Below are 9783 nucleotides of genomic sequence, written 5' to 3'. Positions count from 1 at the left end.
CAGGGTCTGGGGGCTGCCCGGCAAAGTGTGACGCTGGTAGCGCTCGGGCAGCCCTTTTCGCGTGGCTGGGAGTGAGAGGGAGGAGGGGGCGGGGTTGGGGCAGGGCTGGGGGTGGGAAATGGGCGGGGCCAGGGCCCCGTGGAGGGTCCTCTTTTTTTATTTGTTAAATATGGTAACCCTACCCATTGTAGTGTAGATCTATACTGCTTTTTCATCCCTGTACAGGCCTGGCCATGAGAAATTCCTCTGACAGGGTTCAAAGGCACAAATGGAGGCTCCCAGGATGCTCTTGTGGTTCAGACACTGGACTGGCACTGAGATGATCTGGATTCAAATCCTCTGCCACAGGCTCCGTGGGTGACCTTGGGTGAGTCATTTAAACTTTCTATGCTTCCATTCCCCACCTGTAAAATGGGGATAATAATCCTTCCTTGCCCTGCTCTTTGTCTCCTCTATTTGGATGGTGAGCCCTTTGAGGGTTTGCTACTTACTCCGTATTCAGACAGGGTCTAGCACAATGTGGCCCTGAGCTGAATAAGAAACACCCACAGGGTCAGCATGACTCCCTCAGGGCTTTCCCTGGAGCCCTTCCAATTCCAGCTGGTTTTTGTTCACCCCCGTCCAAATCCTGGTGGACCAGCCATGCAGAGGGTCTTCCCCAGAGCTTCAGGGAGGGGCCATGATGCTTCTTAAGAGCTGGGCCCCTCCCTCCATAAACCTGTGGGCATTCAAACAGTTTCCTGATCCTTTCATCCCCTGGCCTGTGAGAAATGGGGGGTGAGCTTTCTAACAGCAAGCTGTAGTGGCAGTATAATAACATTGCAGGTGGGATACTCACTGTTGCCTTTGCACGTTTATCCTGTGCCAATTTCCTGATTTTTATGAAGTGAACCTTTTAAGGTGAGGAATTATTTGCTGGAGAAATGGATGTTGTTCTTGAAAGGTGCTCGAGTTGTGATTGTTGGTGGGAGATTTATTTGGCTCTATTAGTGGTGCATTTACTCAGTGTTGTAATTATTGAAAGTGATGGTGTGTGTTGATGGGCCATCAGCGGAGTTGTCGCCTACACTTTAGTGCCACTGATGGACCAGCCCACATTGATACTCGACAGAAATGAGAATGCTAAAATTGTCCTAGATCAACAATGTTAAAGGTAAAGTCATGGAGCGGGGGAAAGAGCGCCGTGCATAGGAGATTACAGCATTCTGACCTTCCTTTTATATGAATTAAGCTAATTTAGTTGTCAGCAATGGTGCCAGTTGGACAGCCCTGAGATTGATTACTTCAGTCTACCCAGAGAATGGGTATAGCATGAGCGACGATAGTTGAGCCTTCTCCAAAAATTCAGTCAATGGGCCCCATAGAACCAGCTCTAGGGTTAGAGCCAATTCAGTCCCTGCACCCTTACCCAGTGTTTGGTATTGAATGGGCCAGGGAGGAGAGCTAGCTGGGTGTGAGGTCTTAGGACTACTGGGTTAAAACCCTGATTTACCCTGAATATGGTGAGAATAAATGTGACTGGCTGGCTGGGGGCCAAGTCACAAGGCGAAGGGGACCACCAGCGGACCTGGATAATGGGGTGGCAGGACCCTGCGATGCCACAGTCACAAGCTGGTGTGTCACTTTGCCACAGACGCCATTGGGAGTTCGGTCACGTTCTGCTGGGACAGGTTTGCCATGAAGACACCAATCTTGGTGAGTAACCACAGTGTAAGTTCTTTTCCTACTTAGTCCAGGAAACAGGTGTCACTTAATCCAGTTTGTTCACACATTCTGTAGTGTCAAATGTAGCTACTGCCAATGAACCATCAAATGTACAAAAAAAAACAGCCCAGCCCACCTGATGGCAGTTTGATGCAGAATGTTTTGAAAATGGCAGGCATCTAGTTCCCATTGCACTGTGGGTGCCTGTACAGAGGGCAAACGATTCCTTTAATCTCCTGAGAGACACATATGGTGTGTGTTTTGCAGTGTTAGCAAGAGGGGTTAAATAGTTTTTGAATATTCTCCTCCCCCAGTGTTTCTCTGCCTTATTTAAGAGGAAGTGTGCTCTCTTTAGTCCTTCATTTTCTTCCTTTTGAGTCACAGATTCCTGCTGGAGACTGATCTAAATCAAGCCCTTCGATCTGAACACCTTCAAACTTTGAGACTGTTTGAAATCAAAACCTGGTTCTGATCCAGATTTAGCAAGCTATCCCGATCAATACAATGAACCAAAACAAGCCCTGAAGTACAAACACCCATGGGCAGCGGGTATCGCTTAGCCTCCCCTGGCCAGCCTCCCCAAAAAGCCAGGTGTGGCCCCACCCACGCTCCACCTCAAGGCCCCCTCCTGCCTCCTGCTCTTTACCTGTGGCCCCAGTCCAGGCTGCTCCTCTTCCCTGAAGCATGCAGGGGCTGGGGCTGGGGGGACGGAGGGGCAGCTGGCAGCCCAGGACTTGGAGTAGCTGGGGCCACCCGGCGGTCTGGGGCTGGGGTCACCTGGCACTCAAGCTACCCGGAGCTCCAGGGCTGGGGGCACTGGGGCTGCCTAGGGCTGGGGGGTGCTCCAGCCAGTCTGGGACTGGGGGGCACTCCAGCTGGCCAGCCCGGAGACAGCTGGAATGGGCCTCCTCTGGCCATGTTGGGGGGAGGGTGGGGCTCAGGGATTTGGCAGAGGAGGGGGGTGGAAGGGGTGAGGGAGAGGCGGGGCCTCATGCAGAAGTGGGGGGCCGGGGTCTAGCCTCCCCAAATGGGCAGTTCACATGCCGCCCATGCAAACACCCAGGACTTTGGAGGAGTTCAGATCTGGACTCAGCTGGCCCATGTGTCTGTAATGTGCTGAATCAAAGCCCCAGAGCTGAGGACTCTTAACTTTCAGATCTGGATCCAAACTCCATGGCTCAGGCCAATCTCTGTCTTATCTGGGAGACAAAGGAAATTCTACAGGCATACAAACAATATTATGGACCAATTCTGTGCTGCCCTATGCCCTGTGTGACCTCACTGACTTTAACAGGAATATTCGGGTGGTAAGTCAGTGCAGGATTCGATCCGTGGTTGAGAAAGATCCAAAAGAGAAAAGTAAAGATCCCTGCAGCCGCAATGCAGCCATAGCTCAGCAACATTGCCCATCAGAGGGTATAGAAATTAATCACAAATTCAGAATTAAAATATTATCTGTACACAAAGGTATGAGCTGAGATCTCCACACAAGTCATAACTGAATATCTTCTTGTCATCTGTGTATTTAAAATATCAGCCATAATGTCCCTCTTTTTCAAATGGGCAAAATGAGACAGACAGGCGAAGTGACTTGTCCAAGGACGCAGAGGAAGTCCAGGTCAGAGCTGGGATTAGAATACCAGAGTCCCTGCTCCTAGTCCTGGGCTCAGACCCACTCCCGGAGCACTGGCAGGTCAGTATCCTGTCCTGCTTACCGACTACACCAGGGGTAGCCAATTTTTTTTGTCAAGGTCCAAATTTCTTGGTCAAGGTACAGTTAAGGTCCAGACTCCAGAGAAAATAAGAATAAAAATAACAACAATAATGATAATAAGTAAATAAAAATGTTGGGGTCTGTTCAAAAGTGTCTGGCGGTCCAAATTTGACGCATGGACTGCTTATTGACTACCGCGGCACTATACTGTCCCTTTGCTAAGGGAGTAGAATGATTCCATTAGCTTCATGTAACCTCCTTCTTTGCTAATATTATACAGTGTCTATATTACAGCAATAACTTTTCACATGCCACAAATCCCTAAGGAGGAGCAAACTTCAGACAGCATGGGAGAGCGCTCCCATAGCCTTCCCGCTTACAGCGGGTTGAGATCCCTAAAGCCGCCAGAAGGTTGACTAAATCTTTGATTCTTTCTAGCACTTACAGTCAGGAATGCATAAAAAGCAGCTCATGCAAAACCAACCAGTGATTATTATCATCAGACCCTTCAGAATCCCAGGAAAGTTTAGCAAGGTCTAGATGAAGAAGCCATGTCCCCCATACCAGACACCAAAATGTCATATCGCATTGGCCGATTCTTACAGAAGTTGTCAAGCAAGTAGCATCACGAGTCATTTCCAATTCTCTTTGTATACCAAGAGCTTTTGGATGATGTGCTTTCTTCTCTCCTGCTTTACAAAACAGACTGCATGCTGTTCCCTCCGTTTCCACCATCTGAACCGCTCTGGTCTAACTAGGAGAGTTTGAAGGTTGTGAACTGTGTTGCTGGCCCCTCTGGCACTGTTCCATATGTGCACATTCATCTGGTTACTAGGGAAGGTCTCCGCTTTTGCTGTGATGATTTGTGGAGTCTCATTATCAGCAGACAAATGAAGAGTTAGGTGAATTCTTACTCCAGTTCTTAAAACATTGTTTTGATGTTTAATACATGTCCGGGGGTACAGCTGTTTTTATTTTAATGCTGGTAGAGCATGCTGTAGAATTTTAAATACATTATTATAGGAAACAATAAATATATCATGTGAATGACACGTCTGATGAACACACTGAACACAAAAGAGCTGACATGGCTACTCAGTTATGCTGGGGTGGCCCCCTTTAGCTGAATGCAGAATTTTTCTTCCTAACATACAGTGGCAAGTTATAAAATCATTACAGAGATTGATACAGATGCTAATCTTGTTTACCCCAGTGTAAATCCAGAGATTGATAGAGATTTTAGTCTTGTTTACTAGGTGTAATAGATCCATCCAGATTCTAATCTCATTTACCCTGATGTAAATCCAGAAATTGATCCAGATTCTAATCTCATTTACCCTGATATAGATCCAGGGTAACTGTATTGACTTCAGTGGTTTTACTCCAGATTCTCACCACTGTAAGTGAGATCAGCGTCTGGCCCCCAATGTAGAATTAGTATAAGTACCCATCTGTCTAATTAATTTTGGTTAATATCCTGTATCTCTCTCTCTAGCTTTGTGAAGCCCTGATCTTCCTATGGAGAAGCAAGATTTTGATTTTTAGCAGTGACTTCTGTTCAAGGATTGATGTGATGAGTCCAGTTATTCATCTTGGTGTTTTGTGCCCTTTCATCTGGGTCGCGAAAACCCTTCAGCAAGATCAAAGAAGGGCATGTTTAGTGGAGCCGCAAACGTCTGCTCTGGTCAGCAAAAGCTCAGCCAACCTGAGTGAATGCAGTTTGTCCAGATTAGGGCCCAGATCTGCAAAAGTATTTAGGTGATTTCAATGGGATGCAGGCACCTAACTCCCTTAGGATGTCTGGGTCTAGGCCCCTGGTTCCCACATAGATCTCCCCATCTCCTCTCCAACTTCCCCTCTCCTCAGGCCCCAGGGTTCTCCTTACTCACCACTCATGTCTTTGGTAGGGAGAAGGGCAATGGCGACCTGACCCTGCTACGTCCTGAACTCTCCAGTGTCTTTGGAGAGGGCAGCCAGGGCACTGGGGTACTAGCTGTCCGAGTGGTGTAATGGTGCAGGGGAATTACCCAGGCCATTTCCTGCCATTGCTGGAGATTTAGGGAGCAGCAGTGACCCTGCAGAGGTGGGGGAGCAGCAAGCTGGCAGGTCCTGAACACTCTACAGCAGAGGCCCAATAGCTCCAGGAGGCAGCAATGAGGAAAGAAGTCAAGCTACTCACCCTGCCCAAGATATCATTGGTAAGTAGGTGTCCCCTGGGCATGGAAAGCTGGCTGTGTACAGTTGGCAAATGGAGATGAGAACTGAGGGTGATTTCATGGAAACTTAGACGCATAGCAAACAAGCACCGCCCCCAACAAGCAGTCCTCCAACCAGGAGGGTCATGTGACCTGCATGATTCAAACCCGCCTTGTTTGTGCAGCCATAGGTTTTCTGTACATTTCCACACATGACAGTGTCACACTCCCAAGAAGGCACTTTTGGTTAAAAACCCCTCTTGGCAGGTGCTAATAACTTTTAAAGAAACAGTTTAAACTCTTCTGGGGCATCAAGTCTCCAGCCTTTTCTCGACCAATGGGGACATTTGTTAGGAACATGTGGTTCAGTTTTATTCAGCTGTTTGAATTATCCCAGTGTGGGGAAATGGCATTTCCCACAGCTTCATGTTTTTCTGTTGCCCTTTTGAGCTCTCAGCTTTAAAAAACCAAACCCCACAAAATCTCCTTTAAAAACTTCAAACTTGCCCTCAGCTCAATTCAGTGGAGACTCGTGCTTCTGCTCATGTATCTCAGAGAAAAGAGGCCCTGTGCTATTAATACGTCTGAAGAAACTGGATTTAGACATATCAAAGTCCCAAGTCTTTAAAGAACTGCACACTGTAGCTGTGCACTACACAATTTCCTCCTAGCTTTCAACAAATGGTGCAGTGCTCTAGGGCCTGAATATACATGTGATCTCACTGGTTGGCTCTGATTCAGCAAGGCACATCAGCACAGGTCTAACTTTAAGCACCTGAGTAGTCTCATTGACTCTAATGTGCTTAAAATTAGGCACAGGCATTTGCTGACTTGGGACCTTAAATAGCTGCTGCCTTCCATCTTAAGGACTAGATTTTGGCATCCTTACTCCCATTGAGTTGCACCTTATTATGCCAGCAGTTGGTTACATTTAAGTGCTGGGTGACGTGTATGTAATAGGAGCTTGATCTTGTAGTCTTCATGTAAGCAGACATCTCATTGAATTTGATGGAAGTTGTGCCTATATAGGAATTCTGGATTGGGTGGTCTGATGGGGTGTTTATCAAACAGCAGAAAGGAAGGGGTTGAAAGCAATCTGTGGCGGTCGTGCAGGGAGCAGCCAATCAGAGAGTGGCTGCACGGAGCAGCCAATCGGGGTCAAGTGGGCTTACATAAAAGAAGCTGCAGGGCCAGAGACAGTCAGGGGCTGCAGGGAACCCAAGGAGAGAGGACTGTGTTCCTAGCGAGTTGCAGGAAAGTAGTACCTTGGACAGAGCAGTTGTTGACAGGGACCGGGGAGTAAGAGGGAGCCCCTAACTGGCTGCTAGGACTTGTGGGCTGGAGGCCTTGAGAAGAGGGCAAAGAAGGTGCTGGGGTCCCAGGGAAGTGGCCCAGGGAATAGAAGCAGCTTGGAGCGGTGTTAAAGAGACGCAGCAGGAGGTTGCTACCTACAGGGTCCCTGGGTCGGGACCCAGAGTAGAGGAAGGGCCTGGGTCCCTCCTACTTGCCACTGGGGAAGTGGCTGAACTACAGAACTAGGAGATTCTTAACTCCCCCTGCCCTGGGAAGGGTGAAGGTATGGATGGTGGTACAGCCAAGTCATGAAAAGGACACTGTGGTTCCTGGGCTGAGACAGCTCTGCAGGTGGAGAAGGCGGTGGAAATTTTTTTTTCCTTTCCTTTAATGGAAAATTATTCAGATTCTAGCCAAACATGTTTTTCTAATTAAGCAGACTATTTTGCATTTCTATTTGCATATGAAAAATAACCTCACCATAAATACAACAAATCTCCTTCCCAACATAGTGTTTGCGAGCTGGCTCTCTGGGGGTTAGATCCATCTTTGTTTTTTCTGGGCTTTAGCAGGGGAATCTCCCCACTGCAGCTGGGTGCTTTACTTCCACAGACTTCAGTGCTACCATACAAGTAACAAGATGAGAACTCAGGAGTAGCCCTAGGTTTCTATGGCAAAGCATATACAGCAGCCACCTTCATTATCTTTCATACTTGATCTGTAGAAATTGGTTTTGTCAATTTTGATTTCAGCCAAGCACAGTAGGATAAACAAAGGAAAGTACAAGAGAAGCAGATGGTTTGTTGAAGAGTGCAGGGCAATCAGGAAGTATGTGCATTTTTTTTATAGCCTGTAATGGTCTTGCCTGCCTGCCTGTCTCCATGTAAATCCTGAAATGAATTGGGCTTGTGGAATATTTTTGAAATAAAAGAAATCTCTTACAATGAGTCTGGAATATTAGTGCGCAGAAGTTGCTGGGATTGTTGCTGGAATATTAGATCAGATGACCAAAGAATTTTAAACCCTGCTAAACATTGAGGGCAGAGTTTTCTTCTCAGATCCACAGTGTTGATGTTAACACCAATATTCTTCTCTCCCTTCAGATACATAACTCCCACTAATATCATATGTCTCAGCATACTTCTCCTGTCTTATCATGTCAGCCAAGACCTTTTTAAATTTACCATTGGCTTCCTCTGGCAAAGAAGGAAGAAGAAGCAGGGAAGGGAGACATATCTCAGGGCCCTAGTCATGCAGGGAGCTGCTGGCTGGTGAACTCCGGTGTGCACATCCTCCTAATCTATGCAATATTTGGTAGGAATGTGTGGGAGTTTTCCTTTAAGCTTTCTCCAAAATCTTTGTGAAATCAGTGATTTCCACAATGAGCTCTAATACTATTGAGCTGCTGTGCTAAAATTCACACACTGCATTTTAGTTCCTTGGCCCCCGTAGCCCCATGTATCCTTGGCTAATTTGAACAAATGTCCCTTGTCATGCTGATAGATGTGCACAGACCCCCACATAACTCCAGTCCACCCTGACTCCACTTGTGAGCACCAGGGAGCACATGGGCTCCAGCTGAAATCCCTTTTATGTACTCCCAGGAAATATTTTCACAACTGAAGTTTTGTTTATAGGAATGCTGATAGAAAGAGGGAGTGTCGTGAAAACCTGTCTGGATATAGATTCATAAGTATTCAAGCTGGAAGTGTTCAGGGGCCATTGAAGGTAACTTATGGGTTTAAGAATTATCCAATCAAGGCACAGAAACGGTACCATGTTGCTTGAGTGATCAGATCACATGTTGCTAATATTTATTTGCAAATACAGTACTTGAATAGTTTGCAAACAATCCAGCCTCTCAGAGTTGGTAAGACAACTCCCACCTGTTTATGCTCTCTGTATGTGTGTATATATATCTCCTCAATATTTATTCCACTCTGTATGCATCCGAAGAAGTGGGCTGTAGTCCACGAAAGCTTATGCTCTAATAAATTTGTTAGTCTCTAAGGTGCCACAAGTACTCCTGTTCTTTTTGCGGATACAGACTAACACGGCTGCTACTCTGAAACCTGTCAGAATCTGAAAGGTATTCCAGTAAACCATTCATTGAATAAATTCAAATAATGAACATACCTGTAAAAATCCAAGCATGTTTGCACATAATTAATTAACTGAAAAAGGGGCTAAATTTGCCCAATAAATTGTTTGCTATAAACACTCTGCTAGTGCTGTCCATTCTAGCTCTGGTCTCTGGTATCCCATAAATCACTCAAGCACTCATGTACTAATGGTAATTGCCAGGTCACTTAAATGGAATAGGTTACTGTTGATGGCCATGCTTTATTTTATATTTTTAGTGGCAGGATATAGTTTTCCTGAACGCGAGTGAGTGGGGTTTTCTATGAGTATCTGCGTCTGGAAGTAGAAAGTGTGGTGGGGAGACAATGAAGATGTGCTGCTGGTCTTAGATAGGGGTTAGTCAAAGAAAGCAGTGATGCAGCCAGAACCAAAAGAAAACAAAGTTCAAAGAGGCCTGTGTGAGCACTGCTCCCAGGGGAGGAAACAGCAGGCACTAAAGAAGAAAGCCCCAGTGGCATGTGTGCATTGCAAGATACCTATTTATTATTGATTTCATTTTATTTTGTTGTTTACAGCAGGCTGAGCAGCGGCATGGCCAGAACCCATTTAGATAAAGCAGGGGCTTTTAGCCAGGGTTTGCTTTGTGCTGGCCTGAGGTGAAAGTGTGAGCTGACAGAGACTCAGGGAGTGCTTCCCTTCTCTGATACTAGTGCACAATCCATTAGCTAAGGCAGGTGCTCTACAAAGGGGAGCCCTGGGCCTAAATTCCAAACTGCCTGGCAATGGCCCGGAGAT

At 46.5% G+C, this 9783-nt stretch overlaps 1 long non-coding RNA gene across 1 annotated transcript; it reads left to right on the top strand.

The window, feature by feature from the left end:
- The first annotated feature begins 240 nt into the window (after window positions 1–240).
- Window positions 241–8810, top strand: LOC117883024. Its single transcript, XR_004647158.1, has 3 exons — window positions 241–367; window positions 1634–1695; window positions 4914–8810. It is a non-coding gene; the product is annotated as an uncharacterized LOC117883024 (long non-coding RNA).
- Window positions 8811–9783: the final 973 nt, after the last annotated feature.

The sequence above is a fragment of the Trachemys scripta genome, chromosome 9, assembly GCF_013100865.1.
Source record: "Trachemys scripta elegans isolate TJP31775 chromosome 9, CAS_Tse_1.0, whole genome shotgun sequence".
Taxonomy (NCBI): Eukaryota; Metazoa; Chordata; order Testudines; family Emydidae; genus Trachemys; species Trachemys scripta.
This window is presented reverse-complemented; position numbering and strand designations above follow the sequence as displayed.